Source organism: Salvelinus alpinus, chromosome 31 (assembly GCF_045679555.1).
Source record: "Salvelinus alpinus chromosome 31, SLU_Salpinus.1, whole genome shotgun sequence".
In the NCBI taxonomy this organism is placed as follows: Eukaryota; Metazoa; Chordata; class Actinopteri; order Salmoniformes; family Salmonidae; genus Salvelinus; species Salvelinus alpinus.
The window spans coordinates 30,379,687-30,398,006 of record NC_092116.1 but is presented as its reverse complement, the minus strand read 5'-3'; the positions used below and the strand labels follow the sequence as shown (position 1 = coordinate 30,398,006).

General features: G+C 48.0%; 1 protein-coding gene across 3 annotated transcripts in view; it reads left to right on the top strand.

The window, feature by feature from the left end:
• Positions 1-17,245: 17,245 nt before the first annotated feature.
• LOC139561104 (prospero homeobox protein 1-like) overlaps positions 17,246-18,320 on the top strand; it is an 8,983-nt gene continuing 7,908 nt past the window's right edge. Inside the window, exon 1 of one of the 3 annotated variants that reach the window (XM_071377971.1) lies at positions 17,246-17,611. The gene's annotated coding sequence lies outside the window, so the exon portion shown is untranslated. Of the gene's footprint in view, positions 17,626-18,320 lie in introns of all 3 variants that reach the window. The other 2 variants (XM_071377969.1, XM_071377970.1) reach the window with 2 other exon arrangements.

The window sequence follows — 18,320 nt, the reverse complement described above, 5'->3', positions numbered from 1 at the left end:
TTGGAATTTCGAATTGGTTTACTTCCTGAATTAATTGAATCCAAATGGAATTGACCCCCGAGTCTGTTGGTCTATAATACAGAATGGATACAGTTTGTTGCTCTCATATTTGGACCTTGAAGTCAGTGCCACTGCATTTTTTAATTGTTTCCCTCTAATCAGGGACTGATTTAGACCTGGGACAGCAGGTATGAATTACTAGGTAGATGAGAATACCAACGGGCTCCGGACCTGGTAGGGTAAGAGTACAGTTGAAGTCAGAAGTTTACATACACCTTAGCCAAATACATTTAAACTCAGTTTTTCACAGTTCCTGACATTTAATCCTAATAACAATTCCCTGTTTTAGGTCAGTTAGGATCACCACATTATTTTAAGAATGTGAAATGTCAGAATAATAGTAGAGAGAATGATTTATTTAAGCTTTTATTTATTTCATCACATTCCCAGTTGGTCAGAAGTTTACATACACTCAATTAGTATTTTGTAGCATTGCCTTTAAATTGTTTAACTTGGGTCAAATGTTTCTGGTAGCCTTCCACAAGCTTCCCACAATAAGTTGGGTGAATTTTGACCCATTCCTCCTGACAGAGCTGGTGTAACTGAGTCAGGTTTGTAGGCCTCCTTGCTCGCACACGTTTTTTCAGTTCTGCCCACAAATTTTCTATAGGATTGAGGTCAGGGCTTTGTGACGGCCACTCCAATACCTTGACTTCGTTGTCCTTAAGCCATTTTGCCACAACTTTGGAAGTATGCTTGGGGTCATTGTCCATTTGGAAGACCCATTTGCAACCAAGCTTTAACTTCCTGACTGATGTCTTGAGATGTTGTTTCAATATATCCACATAATTTTTCCTCATGATGCCATCTATTTTGTGAAGTGCACCAGTCCCTCCTGCAGCAAAGCACCCCCACAACATGATGCTGCCAACCCCCGTGCTTCACGGTTGGGATGGTGTTCTTCGGCTTGCAAGTCTCCCCCTTTTTCCTCCAAACATAACGATGGTCATTATGGCCAAACAGTTCTATTTTTGTTTCATCAGACCAGAGGACATTCCTCCAAAAAGTACGATCTTTGTCACCATATGCAGCTGCAAACCGTAGTCTGGCTTTTTTTATGGCGGTTTTGGAGCAGTGGCTTCTTCCTTGCTGAGCAGCCTTTCAGGTTATGTCGATATAGGACTCGTTTTACTGTGGATATAGTTACTTTTGTACCTGTTTCCTCCAGCATCTTCACAAGGTCCTTTGCTGTTGTTCTGGGATTGATTTGCACTTTTCGCACCAAACTACGTTCATCTCTAGGAGACAGAACGCGTCTCCTTCCTGAGCGGTATGACGGCTGTGTGGTCCCATGGTGTTTATACTTGCGTACTATTGTTTGTACAGATAAATGTGGTACCTTCAGGCATTTGAAAATTGCTCCCAGGGATGAACCAGACCTGTGGAGGTCTACAATTTGTTTTCTGAGGTCTTGGCTGATTTCTTTTGATTTTCCCATGATGTCAAGCAAAGAGGCACTGAGTTTGAAGGTAGGCCTTGAAATACATCCACAGGTACACCTCCAATTGACTCAAATGATGTCAATTAGCCTATCAGAAGCTTCTAAAGCCATGACATTTTCTGGAATTTTCAAGTTGTTTAAAGGCACAGTCAACTTAGTGTATGTTAACTTCTGACTCATTGGAATTGTGATACAGTGAATTATAAGTGAAATAATCTGTCTGTAAACAATTGTTGGAGAAATGACTTGTGTCATGCACAAAGTAGATGTCCTAGCCGACTTGCCAAAACTATAGTTTGTTAACAAGACTTGTGGAGTGGTTGAAAAACGAGTTTTAATGACTCTAACCTAAGTGTATGTAAACTCCTCAGACTTCAACTGTATATTGTGTAGTTGTAGTAGCTAAACTCTACCACCGTGTGTCGCAGTTGAGCAGTTGACTAATTTAAATCGGCATCATAAACCCAACAGGGAAACAGATAAAGACATCAACAATGACTGAATGATTCCATCTGCTTCCAGATGAATAGACTTGTTAGATACCCAACCCTTATTCTGGACACAAGGGAGGGAGAGAGAGCGAGGGAAGAAGGGAGGGAGAGACAGCGAGGGATGAGAGTGAAAAATGGAGAGATGTGATTTAAAGGATGAGGGGATGATCTCTTCATTGTCCGGGAAAAACGGACAGGAAAAAAAAAAAAAATCCTGATCCACCCTTTTCTCTCTTGATCTCTCTCTCCCTCGTTCTATATTTCTCTCTCTCTCGCTTTCATTCTTTTGTTTATGCATTCTGGGGAGTCTGGAGAGAAGGATGGATGGAGAGAGGGAAAAGCTTGCACCTGTGAAAATAGAGAAAAACAGGGGGGGATGGAGACAAAGAGATGGAGGGAGAGAGGGTTGGAACAACAGGGAGGTGGAGAGCATTAGCATGCTGATAGTGTCATCTCTTTTCTCTCTCTTTTTCTATATATCCATCTCTCTCTCCCTCTCTATCCCCCATCTCTCCCTCTCTACATCCCTCCATCCCGCTTTCCTCTCTGTCCGTGACAATTACACCATCAAAACACTCCAGTCAGAGAGGATAATTGGTGCCAGTGTTGTAGCGAGAGAGCAATATAGTGTGTGTGTGTGTGTGTGTGTGTGTCCAGTGCTTTTTTTTTCAGGAAGCGCTGCTTGTATGGGCAGGCACACAGGAAACGTTTCTGTGTCAGAGGGTTTTTTGTTGCATAAATGTATGATTTTGTGTGTGTGTGTGTGTGTGTGTGTGTGTGTGTGTGTGTGTGTGTGTGTGTGTGTGTGTGTGTGTGTGTGTGTGTGTGTGTGTGTGTGTGTGTGTGTGTGTGTGTGTGTGTGTGTGTGTGTGTGTGTGTGTATACACACGCGCGTGTGTGCTAGAGGCCAATTAGATGTTCTACAGTGTATGGCTAGGGTCTGTTTGCTCCAAGGATACGCACACTGAGTGTACAAAACATTAAGAACACCTACTCTTTCCATGACAGACTGACCAGGTGAATCCAGGTGAAAGCTATGATCCCTTATTGATGTCACTTGTTAAATCCACTTCAATCAGTGTAGATGAAGAGGAGGAGACAGGTTGAAGAAGGATTTTTAAGCCTTGAGACAAATTGAGACATGATGTGTGTATGTGTGTCATTCAGAGTGTGAAGGGGCAAGACAAAAGATTTTAGTGCCTTTGAACGTGGTACGGTAGTAGGTGCCAGGCGCACCGGTTTCTGTCAAGAACTGCAACGCTGCTGGGTTTTTCCTGTGTGTATCAAGAATGGTCCACCACCCAAAGAACATCCAGCCAACTTGACACAACTGTGGGAAGCATTGGGGTAAAACATGGGCCAGCATCCCTGTGGAACATTTGACACCTTGTAGAGTCCATTCCCTGATGAATTGAGGCTGTTCTGAGGGCAAAAGGGAGGGTGGTGGCGACTCAGTATTAGGGAGGTAATACTTTGAACACATGTACACACACACACACACGGAGACAGACACAACAGTCTAACTCACCTTAGTTGAGAGCTACTCTACTTTTCTATGTAAAACTCAACTCACACTTATACACGCACGTCTGCACATACACACACACACTATCGCTAATATGGAACACATGCATAAATTCACACACACAGTCACACACAGACACACTCAAATACATTCCAATGACCTAGATGTATTGCAGCTCATCCCCCACCCCCATCACACACACTAACACACCCACACACACACACACCCTCAGTCTGCTGTGAAATGAGCATAATGTTTCCTGCCACTACAAGCAGCAGTTACTGGAAAAAACACTGGACACCCCCTCACTCACACACACGTATACACACACCCACTCACTCACACACACACACACACACACACACACCCACCCACTCACACACACACACACGCATACACACACCCTCTCACTCACACACACACATACACACACCCACTCACTCACACACACACACACACACACACACACACCCACCCACTCACACACACACACACGCATACACACACCCTCTCACTCACACACACACATACACACACCCACTCACTCACACACACACATACACACACCCTCTCACTCACACACACGCATACACACACCCTCTCACACACGCACACACAATCTCACTCACTCACACACACACGCATACACACTCACACCCTCTCACTTACACACACATCCTCTCTCTCTGCCATACACACACACACTCTCTCGCTCTCTCGTTCTCTCTCTTAATTTCATTTAATTCAATTCAAAGGTCTTTATTGACATGGGAAACATATGTTAACATTGCCAAAGCAATTGAAGTAGATAATAAACAAAAGTGAAATAAACAATAAAAATGAACAGTTAACATTACATTCACAGAAGTTCCAAAAGAATAAAGACATTTCAAATATTATATTATGTGTATATACAGTGTTGTAGTTCATTTATAAATATGGGTTGTATTTACAATGGTGTTTGTTTTTCACTGGTTGACCTTTTCTTGTGGCAACATGTCACAAATCTTGCTGCTGTGATGGCACACTGTGGTATTTCACTCAGTAGATAGGGGAGTTTATCAAAATTGGATTTGTTTTCAAATTCTTTGTGGATCTGTGTAATCTGAGGGAAATATGTGTCTCTAATGTGGTCATACATTGGGCAGGAGGTTAGGAAGTGCAGCTCAGTTTCCACCTCATTTTGTGGGCAGTGTGCACATAGCCTGTCTTCTCTTGAGAGCCAGGTCTGCCAACGGCGGCCTTTCTCAATAGCAAGGCTATGCACACTGAGTTTGTACATAGTCAAAGCTTTCCTTAAGTTTGGGTCAGTCACAGTGGTCAGGTATTCTGCCGCTGTGTACTCTCTGTTTAGGGCCAAATAGCATTCTAGTTTGCTCTGTTTTTTTGTTAATACTTTCCAATGTGTTTGTTGTCTCATGATTTGGTTGGGTCTAATCTCTCTCTCTCATACATACACACACACACACACACACACACACACCTCTCGCTCTCTCTCACACACACACACACACACACACACACACACACACACTCCTCTCTCACACACATACACATACACACACACACTCCTCTCTCACACACATACACACACACACACACACACACACACACACACTCCTCTCTCTCACACACACACACACACACACACACTCCTCTCTCTCTCACACACACACTCCTCTCTCTCACACACACACACACACACATACACACACACACACACACACTCCTCTCTCACACACACACACACACACACACACACCTCTCTCTCTCACACACACACACACCCTCTGTTTTTGTTCTCTCCACTTCCTCTTTCTACTCTCTCTCTCTCTAGTGCTGTTATCGCTCTCTTTCTCTTTTCCCCTGAATCCCTCTATCCCTCTCTGTCACCTTGCCCAAGGCTGTTTGAGTGCACTCTACCTCCCCTCTCTCTATCCCTCCCTCCCTCCAATTCCTCTCTTGCTCTCTCTATTTCTCTCAATGTGAATCAATGGACAAACACTTTATTCTGTCTATCGATTGTCTCATATCTATCGTTTTTTTTCTCCCCCCCTCTCTGTTTGCACCCCCTTTCTTTTTCTCCTTTCCTTTATTTCCTGTTCTTTTTTCCTCATTTCCTGTTCTGTTCGTTCTCTCTCTCTCATTTCTCTTCCTCCCATCCTGTTTTCTCTCTCCCCTCTCCCTTTCACACATTTTATCTACACCCTCCAGCTTTCTCTCATCCCTCTTCTATCTCTCTCCATCTCTCAAATCCCTCCATCTCCCTCTCACTCTCTCTATCCATTCCTCCATCTGTCTCTCTCTCCATCCCTCTCTCTCTCGCTCTCTCCCTATCCATCCCTTCATCCCTCTCTCTCTCCCTCCCTCCCTCCATCTTTCCCTCCCTCCCTCCCTCCCTCCCTCCATCTTTCTCTCTCTCCCCTCCCTCCATCTTTCTCTCTCTCCCCTCCCTCCCTCCCTCCATCTTTCTCTCTCTCCCCTCCCTCCCTCCCTCCCTCCATCTTTCTCTCTCTCCCCTCCCTCCCTCCCTCCATCTTTCTCTCTCTCCCCTCCCTCCCTCCCTCCATCTTTCTCTCTCTCCCTCCCTCCCTCCCTCCCTCCATCTTTCTCTCTCTCCCTCCCTCCCTCCCTCCCTCCATCTTTCTCTCTCTCCCTCCCTCCCTCCCTCCATCTTTCTCTCTCTCCCTCCCTCCCTCCCTCCATCTTTCTCTCTCTCCCTCCCTCCCTCCCTCCATCTTTCTCTCTCTCCCCTCCCTCCCTCCCTCCATCTTTCTCTCTCTCCCCTCCCTCCCTCCCTCCATCTTTCTCTCTCTCCCTCCCTCCCTCCCTCCATCTTTCTCTCTCTCCCCTCCCTCCCTCCCTCCCTCCATCTTTCTCTCTCTCCCCTCCCTCCCTCCCTCCATCTTTCTCTCTCTCCCCTCCCTCCCTCCCTCCATCTTTCTCTCTCTCCCCTCCCTCCCTCCCTCCATCTTTCTCTCTCTCCTCCCTCCCTCCCTCCCTCCATCTTTCTCTCTCTCTCTCCCTCCCTCCCTCTCCCTCCCTCCCTCCCTCCATCTTTCTCTCTCTCTCTCCCTCCCTCCATCTTTCTCTCTCTCTCTCCCTCCCTCCATCTTTCTCTTCCCTCCCTCTCTTTCTCTCTCTCCATCCCTCCATCTTTCTCTCTCTCTCTCTCTCCATCCCTCCATCTCTTTCTCTCTGGCTGTGAGACAGAGGTTTAATCCTTGATACATGAAAAGTGGGATGTATACGAAGGGTGTGGGGCAACAGAAGACGAACAGCAGAGGGGCTAAGGATCTTAGAGATGGGGAAAGGGCCGATAAAACAGGGGGGAAAGTTTGTGTGGCTCCACCCGGAGGGGCAGATCCCGAGTGGACAGCCATACCCTCTGCCCGAGACGATAACAAGGAGCCGGGGTCCAGTGGCGGTCCGCCTGTCGTCGATACCTGGAGGTGGTCTTGAGAAGAGCAGACCGGGCTCTCTTCTAGGTACGGCGACAGCGGCGGACGAACATCTTGGCATGTTGACCTCTTGCTCAGGGAAGAGCGGGGGCTGATAACCCATCGAACACTCAAAAGGCGAGAGGTCAGTGGCTGAGCAGGGGAGGGTGTATTCTACCCACACAAGTTGCTGGCTCCAGGCGGTGGGGTTGGCTCCAGGCGGTGTGGTTGGTCCTAGGCGGTGTGGCTGGTCCTAGGCGTGTGGCTGGCTCCCAGGCGGTGGGGGTGGCTCCAGGCGGTGGGGGTGGCTCCAGGCGGTGGGGGTGGCTCCAGGCGGTGGGGGTGGCTCCAGACGGTGGGGTTGGCTCCAGGCGGTGGGGTTGGCTCCAGTCGCTGGGGTTGGCTCCAGGCGGTGGGGTTGGCTCCAGGCGGTGGGGTTGGCTCCTAGGTGGTGGGGTTGGCTCCAGGCGGTGGGGTTGGCAGAGACGAGGAAACGAAGAGTAGTATCCAGGTCCTGGATTAGCTCCGACTGGCGGTTAGACTGGGGGTGAAACCCGGAGGACAGGACTGAGGACCACGGTCAGAGACCATGTCCACCGGAAGTCCATGGATCCGAAAGACGTGTTGCACCATGAGCTGGGCCATTTCCTGGGCAGAGGGTAGCTTGGGGAGTGGAATGAAATGGGTGGCTTTGGAAAACATGTCCACCACTGTGAGGATAGTGGTGTTGCCATCAGACGGAGGGAGATCACTGAAGAAGTCCAGGGATATATGTGACCAGAGACGATGAGGGACAGGAAGAGGTTGAAGGAGGCCTGCCGGAGCTTGCCGAGGAGTCTTATTCTGAGCCCAGACAATGCAGGCGGCGACAAACTTGGAGACGTCAGGGACCATGGTGGTCCACGAAAAGCGTTGTCGCACAAAAGGCCAGGGTCCGACGGGGGCAAGCCTGCGGGAATGAGCCCGTTCCAGGACCGTGGAGCGGGCCGCGTCTGGGACAAACATCCGTACCCCCGGTTCTCTATTCCTCAGATGAGTGTAGCCGCCAGGTAGGAAGGATGGTCTCGAGGTCCGAGGGTGTATCAGCGGGGCTATAGCGGCGTGAAAGCGCATCCGGCTTAAAATTCTTGGACCACGGTAGGAGATGGTAAAGTTGAACCGGGTGAACAGCAGGGCCCATCGAGCTTGCCTGGAGTTGAGATGCTTGGCGGTGTGGAGATATTCCAGGTTCTTGTAATCCGTCCACACAATGAATGAATGTTCCGCCCCCTCTAACCAGTGCCTCCAATGCCATCTTCACCGCGAGTAATTCTCGATTCCACACGTCATAATTCCTCTCCGTGGTGTTAAGACGATGGGAGAAGAAGGGGAAGGGATGCAGCTTGAGGTCCAGGGAGGAACGCTGGAACAGGACGGCATCCGAAGCGTCTACCTCCACCATGAACTGATGGGACGGATGGATCAATATGGGTGCTGTGGTGAAGCGGTGCTTCAGGTCCAGGAATGCCCAGTCAGCAGCTGGGGACCACGTGAACGGGACCTTGGGAGAGGTGAGTGCTGAAAGGGTGGAAGCCAGGGTGCTGTAACCCCGGATAAAACAGCGATAGAAATGGGCAAATCCAAGAAGTGTTGCAGCTGCACTCTGGACGTGGGTTGGGGCCAATCCACCACCTCTCTCACCTTTCCGGGATCCATCTGCACATTACCAGCAGCGATGATGTATCCAAGGAAGGAAATGGTGGAGCGATGGAACTCGCATTTCTCTGCTTTGACAAAAATCTGATGGACCTATGGAACATGGAGAACGTGTTCTTGAGCTGAGCGGGGGAAAAAACGAACCGCTTCATCATGTGGCGGAGAACGTTGTTAACCAGGGCCCGGAACACAGCAGGAGCGTTGGTCAGACCGAATGGCATAACCAGGTATTTGTAGTGTCCGCTAGTAGTGTTGAAGGCTGTCGTCACTCGTCCCCTTCCCATATCCGCACCAGATGGTAGGCGTTCTGCAAGTCCAACTTAGAGAAAATGGTGACGAATGAAGGCCCCCTGGAGCGTCTCGAACGCCGAAGGGATGAGTGGTAGAGGGTAGCTGTTCTTAACCGTGATGTCATTGAGGCCCCGGTAGTCGATGCACGGGCACAGGGTTTTGTCCCTCTTCTCCACAAAGAAGAACCCTGCGCCGGCGGGGAGGCAGAAGGACGGATACATCCTGCAGCCAGGGAGTCCTCTGTACATCTCCATAGCCTTGGTCTCCGGACCCAACAATGAATACAGCTGTCCCCGGGGTGGTATAGTGCCCCGGAGAAGGTCGATCCCACAGTCATAGGGTCGATGCGGAGGAAGCGAAGTGACCCAGGCCTTGCTGAAAACCTCCATGAGATCCTGGAACTCCGCAGGAACGGCGGAGAGGTCCGAGACTTCTTACAAGCCCACAGGAAGACGTCCCGGGGCAGGGTTGCGCCGACTTCAGGCAATGGGCGTGGCAGGACGGGCTCCAGCCCACAATAGCACCAGCAGTCCAGTTGATAAGGGGATTGAAATCCCCAATACCACGGGAACCTGAGGAGACTTAATGAGCATGAACTACATAGACTCACTGTGGTTCCCTGACACTCGCAGGTTGATAGGAGTAGCATTGTGCCTATAGAGCGCCCATCCAGCGCTCTAACGTCCATGGGAATGGAGAGGGGCTGAGTGGGAATGCCCAGATCTGACACCAGGGTGGCGTCCATGAAAATCTCATCGGCCCCACAGTCAATGAGAACCCGGAGAGATTTTCGACTGGTCGCCCCACAGCAGGATGGCATGGAGAGGTTGTGCGAGTAAGGGGAGGAGGAAAATCCGTAGGCAGCTCCAAGGCTGCGAGCTCGTCTTTAACCTCCTCTGATAATCCATGAAGGAACGCGTCAAACAGGGCTTCGGGTTCCAGGCAATTCTTTGCCAAAGAGCAAAAATCCACCGCGTAGTCTGCCATACTACGGGAGTCCTGACATAGTTGGAGCAGCTTACGAACTGCCTCTCTCCCGGACAACGGAGAATCAAACACTTTACGTACCCCCGTCACAAATTCCTCCAGACTGAGGCAAATGGTGGATTGTTGCTTCCACACCGCCGTAGCCCAGGCGAGAGCCCTCCTAGACATCAGCATTATCAAGTACGTTATCCTCGAGGGAAATGAAGAGGGCTGTAGCTCAAAGATGAGAGAACACTGGGAGCGAAACACCTGGCAGGATCCTGGATCTCCATCATAGCGCTCCAGAGGAGGTAAGCGGGGTTCTCGGGAATCCGGGGTAGATTGGGGAGAGGCGTCACTGGAAGCAGGGTAACTGACAGTCTGGGAGGTTACTGTAGTGGCGGGCAATCCGCAGAATTGCTCCAGCAATGTATGGAAGGCATGGTCATGGCGTTCCGCCAAGGTCTGGAATCCTTCCCTCATCTCTCTCTCTCTCTCCATCTCTCTTTCTCTCTCTCTGTCTCTCTCTCTCTCTCCATCCCTCATCCCTCTATCCCTCCATCTCTCCATCTCTCTCTCTGTCTCTCTCTGGGATAATGTATTTTTTATTCCTGGCACTGCTGAGTACTGGAGTGCTATTGAAGTGTGTTAGATCATCACACACACACACATACACACACACACAGACTGAGTGTTAGATCATCAGCCATTGGATGAGCTGCTTGATGTTGGGCCAAGTGGTTGACATGTTACAAACCTCAGAAAGAGGTAGCAACACACACAGAGAGAGATACAGTACATGACCAAAAGTATGTGGACACCTGCTGAGTACGCTACATTACCAAAAGTATGTGGACACCTGCTCGTCCAACATCTTATTCCACAATCATGAACATTAATATGGAGTTGGTCCCACCCTTTGCTGCTATAACAGCCTCCACTCTTCTGGGAAGGCTTTCCACTAGATATTTATAACATTACTGCAGGAACATGCTTCCATTCAGCCACAAGACCGTTGGTGAAGTTGGGCACTGATGTTGGTTGATTAGGCCTGGCTCGCAGTCGGCGTTCCAATTCATCCCAAAGGTGTTCAGTGGGGTTGAGGTCAGGGATCTGTGCAAGCCAGTCAAGTTCCCTCCACATCGATCTCGACAAACCATTTCTGTATGGACCTCGCTTTGTGCATATTAAAAAAGGAAAGGACCTTCCCCAAACTGTTGCCACAAAGTTGGAAGCACAGAATCGTCTAGAATGTCATTGTATGCTGTAGCGTTAAGATGTCCCTTCACTGGAACTAAGGGGCCTAGCCCGAACCATTATTCCTTATCCACCAAACTTTACAGTTGGCACTATGCATTGGGGCAGGTAGCATTCTCTTGGCATCCGCCAAACCCAGATTTGGCCATCAGACTGCCAGATGGTGAAGCGCGATTCATCACATCAGAAATACTGGACATTTACATCTCTTATTATGGTGCTGATTTGACACAATTACAGTCATGGTTTTGAATTGGACTCCCATTTTTATGGTCTCGGCCTTCACTCAGTCTCAAACCACCTTGTCCCGTCTTGGTCTTGACTCTGTCCCCTTGTCTCGGTCCCCTTGACTCGGTCCCCTTGACTCGGTCCCCTTGTCTCGGTCCCCTTGTCCCCCTCCCGTTCTTGGTCTTGACTCAGTCCCCTTGTCTCGGTCCCCTTGTCCCACTCCCGGTAGCGTTAAGATGTCCCTTCATTGAATTTAAGGGGCCCAAACCATGAAAAACAGCCAGCCCATTATTCCTCCTCCACCCAACTTTACTGTTGGCACGATGCCTTGGGGGAGGTAGCGTTCTCCTGGCATCCGCCAAACCCAGATTTGTCCGTTGGACTGGCAGATGGTGAAGCGTGATTCATCACTCCAGAGAACGTGATTCCACTGCTCCAGAGTCCAATGGCGGCGAGCTTTACACCACTTCAGCCGAAGCTTGGCATTACGCTTGGTGATCTCAGGCTTGTGTGCGGCTGCTTGGCCATGGAAACCCATTTCATGAAGCTCCCGACAAACAGTTATTTTCCTGAAAGTTGCTTCCAGAGGCAGTTTGGAACTCGGTAGTGAGTGTTGCAACAATTCTTACGTACTTCTGAGCCATTGTTCACAATAACAATAACAGCACTTACAGTTGACCGGGGAAGCTCTAGCAGGGCAGACATTTAAAGAACTAACATGTTGGAAAGGTGGCATCCTAAGACGGTGCCACGTTGAAAGTCACTGAGCTCTTCAGTACAGGTGTTTTACTGCCAATGTTTGTCTATGGAGATTGCATGGCGGTGTGCTCGATTTTATACACCTGTCAGCAACGGGTGTGGCTGTAATAGCCGGAACCACTCATTTGAAGGGGTGTCCACATACTTTTGTGTGTGTCTTTAAAGAAACGTCCCTTTCTTTCAAAGATCATTTGTAAAAATCCAAATAACTTCACAGATCTTCATTGTAAAGGGTTGTTCATTGTAAATACTGTTTCCCATGCTTGTTCAATGAACCATAAACAATTAATGAACATGCACCTGTGGAACGGTCGTTAAGACACTAACAGCTTACAGATGGTTACAGACGGTAGGCAATTAAGGTCACAGTTATGAAAACTTAGGACATTAAAGAGGCCTTTCTACTGACTCTGAAAAACACCAAAAGAAAGATGCCCAGGGTCCCTGCTCATCTGAATGAACGTGCCTTAGGCATGATGCAAGGAGGCATGAGGACAGCAGATGTGGCCAGGGCAATAAATTGCAATGTCCGTACTGTGAGACGCCTAAGACAGCGCTACAGGGAGACAGCTGGTCGTCCTTGCAGTGGCAGACCATGTGTAACAACACATACACAGGATCGGTACATCCGAACATCACACCTGCGGGACAGGTACAGGATGGCAACAACAACTGCATGAGTTACACCAGGAATGCACAATCCCTCCATCAGTGCTCAGACTGTCCGCAATAGGCTGAGAGGGGCTGGACTGAAGGCTTGTAGACCTGTTGTAAGGCAGGTCCTCACCAGACATCACCTGCAACAACGTTGCCTATGGGCACAAACCCACCGTCGCTGAACCAGACAGGACTGGCAAAAAGTGCTCTTCACTGATGAGTCGCAGTTTTGTCTCACCAGGGGTGATGGTCGGATTCGCATTTATCGTCGAAGGAATGAGCGTTACACTAAGGCCTGTACTCTGGGGCGGGATCGATTTGGAGGTGGAGGGTCCGTCATGGTCTGGGGCGTGTGTCACAGCATCATCGGACTGAGCTTGTTGTCATTGCAGGCAATCTCAACGCTGTGCGTTACAGGGAAGGCATCCTCCTCCCTCATGTGGTACCCTTCCTGCAGACTCATCGTGACATGACTCTCCAGCATGACAATGCCACCTGCCATACTGCTCGTTCTGTGAGTGATTTCCTGCAAGACAGGAATGTCAGTGTTCTGCCATGGCCAGCGAAGAGCCCGGATCTCAATCCCATTGAGCACGTCTGGGACCTGTTGGATCAGAGGGTGAGGGCTAGAGCCATTCCCCCAGAAATGTCAGCGAACTTGCAGGTGCCTTGGTGGAAGAGTGGGGTAACATCTCACAGCAAGAACTAACAGATCTGGTCCATGAGGAGGAGATGCACTGCAGTACTTAATGCAGCTGGTGGCCACACCAGATACTAACTGTTACTTTTGATTTTTACCCCCCCTTTGTTCAGGGACACATTGTTCCATTTCTGTTAGTCACATGTCTGTGGAACTTGTTCAGTTTATGTCTCAGTTGTTGATACTTGTTAGGTTCATACAAATATTTACACATGTTAAGTTTGCTGAAAATAAACTCAGTTGACAGTGAGAGGACATTTCTTTTTTTGCTGAGTTTATTTGGTAAAAGACCTAGTCCATATTATGGCAATAACAGCTCAAATACGCAAAGAGAAACAACAGTCCGTCATTACTTTAAGACATGAAGGTCAGTCAATCTGGAACATTTCAAGAACTTTCAAAGTTTCTTCAACCATCAAGTGCTATGATGAAACTGGCTCTCATGAGGACCACCACAGGAAAGGAAGAGTTACCTCTGCTGCAGAGGATAAGTTCATTAGAGTTACCAGCCTCAGAAATTGCAGCCCAAATAAATGCTTCACAGAGTTCAAGTAACAGACACATCTCAACATCAACTGTTCAGAGGAGACTGCGTGAATCAGGTCTTCATGGTCGAATTGCTGCAAAGAAACCACCACTAAAGGACACCAATAAGAAGAAGAGACTTGCTTCTGCCAAGAAACACGAGCAATGGACATTAGACCGGTGGAAGTCTGTCCTTTGGTCTGATGAGTCCAAATTTTTGATTTTTGGTTCCAACCGCCATGTCTTTGTGAGATGCAGAGTAGGTGAATGGATGATCTCTGCATGTGTGGTTCCCACCATGAAGCATGGAGGAGGAGGTGTGGGGGTGCTTTTCTGGTGACAGTCTGTGATTTATTTAGAATTCAAGGCACACTTAACCAGCATGGTTACCACAGCATTCTGCAGCGATACGCCATCCCATCTGGTTTGCACTTAGTGAGAGTATCATTTGTTTTTCAACAGGACAATGACCCAACACATCTCCAGGCTGTGTAAGGGCTATTTTACCAAGAAGGAGAGTGATGAAGTGCTGCATCAGATGACATGGCCTACACAATCCCCAAACTTCAACCAAATTGAGATGGTTTGGGATGAGTTGGACCGCAGAGTAAGACTGAAATATCACATTTACATAAGTATTCTGACCCTTTACACAGTACTTTGTTGAAGCACATTTGGCAGTGATTACAGCCTCAAGTCTTTTGTGGTATGATGCTACAAGCTTGGCACACCTGTATTTGGGGAGTTTCTCCCATTGTTCTCTGCAGATCCTCTCAAGCTCTGTCAGGTTGGATAGGGAGCGTTGCTGCACAGCTATTTTCAGGTCTCTCTAGAGATGTTCGATCGGGTTCAAGTCCGGGCTCTGGCTGGGCCACTCAAGGACATTCAGAGACTTGTCCCAAAGCCACTCCTGCATTGTCCTGGCTGAGTGCTTAGGGTCATTGTCCTGTTGGAAGGTGAACCTTTGCCCCAGTCTGAGGTCCTGAGCACTCTGGAGCAGGTTTTCATCAAGCATCTCTCTGTACTTTGCTCCATTCATCTTTGCCTTGATCCTGACTAGTCTCCCAGTCCCTGCTGCTGAAAGACATCCCCACAGCATGATGCTGCCACCACCATGCTTCACAGTAGGAATGGTGCCAGGTTTCCTCCAGACTTGGCATGCAGGCCGAAGAGTTCAATCTTGGTTTCATCAGACCAGAGCATCTTGTTTCCCATGGTTTGAGAGTCTTTAGGTTTCTTTTGGCAAAGTCCAAGCGGGCTGTTATGTGCCTTTTACTGAGGAGTGGCATCCGTCTGGCCACTCTACCATAAAGGCCTAATTGGTGGAGTGCTGCAGAGATGGTTGTCCTTCTGGAAGGTTCTCCCATCTCCACAGAGGAACTCTGGAGCTCTGTCAGAGCCGGGCGGCCAGCTCTAGGAAGAGTTTTGGTGGTCCCAAACTTCTTCCATTTAAGAATGATAAAGGCCACTGTGTTCTTGAGGACCTTCAATGCTGCAGAAATGTTTTGGTACCCTTCCCAAGATCTGTGCCTCGACACAATCCTGGTTTTGCTCTGACATGTCAACTGTGGGACATTTATAAAGACAGGTGTGTGCCTTTCCAAATCATGTCCAATCAATTGAATTTACCACAGGTGGACTCCAATCAAGTTGTAGAAACATCTCAAGGATGATCAATGGAAACAGGATGCACCTGAGCTCAATTTTGTAAATAAAGTATTTCTGTTTTTATTTTTAATACAATTCTAAAAACCTGTTTTCGCTGGCCATATGTGGTATTGTGTGTAGATTGCTGAGGAAAAATATATTTCATCCATTTAAAATAAAGCTGTAACGTAACAAAATGTGGAAAAAGTCAAGGGGTCTGAATACTTTCCGAATGCACTGTATATATACACCCACATATACACACACACACACCATCCTCTTCTCTTCTCTGTGCCAAAATATAATTTTACGAAGTTAGCTATGTGGGTTTATGGTCAGTTAAACTCTATGCTCTGTTCAGTAGTGTTTTTCTCAGTGAATACTTCACTGTGTATGAACAGTATGTATTATACATCATTACCATTTTTGATGCATAGCCTCAATTACTCTGTCCACACACACACACACAGAAAATCTCTCTCTCTCTCTTCTATTGTAATTTCTCTGCATATGCTGTTGTTTATCCAGATCAACGTTCCTCTCTATCTCTCTCCATCCCTCTCTCTCGCTTTTGTTACCGCTATCGTTACCATAACAACCACGACCTTTTGATTTTAGTGCTTCTGGGGGGGGGGGGGGGGGGTTAATACTGAAGAGGAGAGAGGGGTTAGTGGGGGGTGCTTAGGGTATGTGGAGGGATAAAAACAGAGGGATGGAGAGAGAGAATGGCTATTAAGTGGTGGGGGAATCGAGAGATACGAGGTGTGCGTGCGTGCGTGCGTGTGGCTGCATCACGTCGTGATGAGTAGTCTTCTGTTTCTATTGGTTGACTATCGTTGGAATTTACCTGGATACTTGTTTAAGCCTTTTATAGCATCTCCCACACATAGTTGCCGTCTAATTCCCACGGGGCTATAGACTACAGTAGATGAACAGGTGAGATAACGTTGCCTATAAACGTGTCAACCACTAATGCCCTAAAAGCAACACATCGTCCATGTTCGTCATGTTTGCTGTCAAAGCCCCTGACATGTGAATAAATGTCTGTCTACAAATAAATCAATGTGTTTATTCTGGAGATAAAAAAATAAAAAAATCCAAAAGTTAATATTTGACTCCTTCAATCCAGGCTACCAGTTTCGGTTGACAGTGGTGATTCGTCCCAAATGGCACACTATTCCCTATATAGTGCACTACTTTTGACAAGGGCCTAAGGTTAGGGTGCAGCAGACAATCTGTCAGGTGAGCGTCTGACCAACGGTTTATAACGGTCGTTGTAAAGAGCCAATGAGAGACCTGGCCAATGAGTGAACTCTGCTCTGTGATAGGACAGGAGACAGGAATCTGCCCCAGAGTATGAAGTTTAGTTGCCCACCTAACTAGCTATAGATGTAGGATGAACTACTCTTGGCAATATCCCCAATCCTACAATAGAACAGCTTCCCAGAGTGCACTTCAGTTTTTGGCATGTCGTTAGTTCATCCTATAGACCTTTCACTCACCTATAGGATGGACTGCTACATAATGGATAGAAGCGAAAAAGTGAGGGAGAGAGACAGAGATGGGGGGGTCATGCCAGCCTCGCGAGCCCGCCCTCGCACACCTCTCAACGCCTACCCGGACACCGCGATAGGACAGCGCGCGAGGATGGCACAGAGATATGTTCGGAAACGAGAGAGAGAGAGAGAGAGAGAGGGAGGGAGAGAGAGAGAGAGAGAGAGATTGAGGGCTATAGGCAACGAAGAGCAGCAATAACAGGAAACACCGCGCGCAGGGCTTTCCTACGGAGTCGATGCTCGCGCTGACCAGAGCAGACCGCTAAAACGGGAAGAGGAACGTCTCACAACTCTAAACAGAACCAACCGGTTCTAACAGTCTCGCGGAGAGAGAGAAAACAGTCTGTTTCCGTGCAGGGAGTTATCCAGTCGAGTGAGTTGTCAAAAGTAAATTATATGTTTGGTTTGTCACACTGTCCGTATGTCCGTTGCTGTGACTGCACTACCAATGTGTGTGTGTGTCCGTCCGTGTGTCCGTCCGTCCATGTTTATGTAGCCTAACCTATTATCAACTGCGACATACGTGCACAGACAATTAATGGGTGCCCGCAGCCCGTCGCTCCACAACTGTGCAAAAACGGGTCGGATTAACGTTATTTCCACGTCAGTTCAACTCAAAATATCTATGTGATTAAGTTAAATCAACATGGAAAACTGATTTGGATTTGTAAAAAGTCCTCAACATTAAGGCATTTCGTATTTTTTTTCACTAAACTTTTAAACCGAAATCCAATGACATGATGACATTTGTTGATTTCACGTTGAATTCACGTTAGTTTACAACTCAACAAATATAAATCAAACTAAACGTTGAACTGATGTGTGTGCCCAGTCGGTCATGCGTCAGTCAGGACAGAGGGGAACTGGAGTTCGGTTCTCTCACGGTGGACAGATGTTCCAAGCCGCGGCGCAGAAACCTCAAAGACAGCGAGACCTTTTAATCTAACAACAACGGTTAGGTCTACTTTTATAGTCATTTTATAACAAACTGAATTGTAAAAAAAAAAAAATCTCTCTCTCATTAGGCTACATCTCTCCACATTATTTGGGTTGTCAGTTTAGTCTGTCGTTTGGTCTTTTTC